Source organism: Nestor notabilis, unplaced genomic scaffold (genome assembly GCF_000696875.1).
Source record: "Nestor notabilis isolate BGI_N333 unplaced genomic scaffold, ASM69687v1 scaffold2378, whole genome shotgun sequence".
NCBI classification, from domain to species: Eukaryota; Metazoa; Chordata; class Aves; order Psittaciformes; family Psittacidae; genus Nestor; species Nestor notabilis.
Genome location: NW_009938518.1, coordinates 17,333 through 17,628, shown reverse-complemented (window position 1 = coordinate 17,628; position 296 = coordinate 17,333). Strand labels below are relative to the sequence as shown.

General features: G+C 37.2%; 1 protein-coding gene across 1 annotated transcript in view; it reads left to right on the top strand.

The window, feature by feature from the left end:
• LRRIQ1 (leucine-rich repeats and IQ motif containing 1) overlaps positions 1 to 296 on the top strand; it is a gene marked incomplete at its 3' end in the record, with an annotated part of 23,658 nt that overhangs the window by 9,423 nt on the left and 13,939 nt on the right. The window lies entirely within an intron of this gene.

Here is a 296-nt window from a genome sequence, read left to right as displayed (position 1 = left end):
TTATTAATTATATATGTTATTAGTAATAATACTTCATACTTTTGCTGTGCCAGGCAGTTGTCTTCTATTCAACGTTAATGAAGAAACAGCCTCTTTTGTGACAGTCCAAGATTGGTTCATGGGTATTTCTCACATAGCTAAAGCAGTTGCTTCTGTTTCCCTTGGACATTCTATTTCTACTTGATACTGCTCCTCATTTCTGTTGATACAAAAGCTAACATTTGAGCCATATCAGTTCTCTGCTTTAACTTTGTGGTGCAACTGAAGAGGCTGTCCCAGGGCAGGAATTAGTGTTA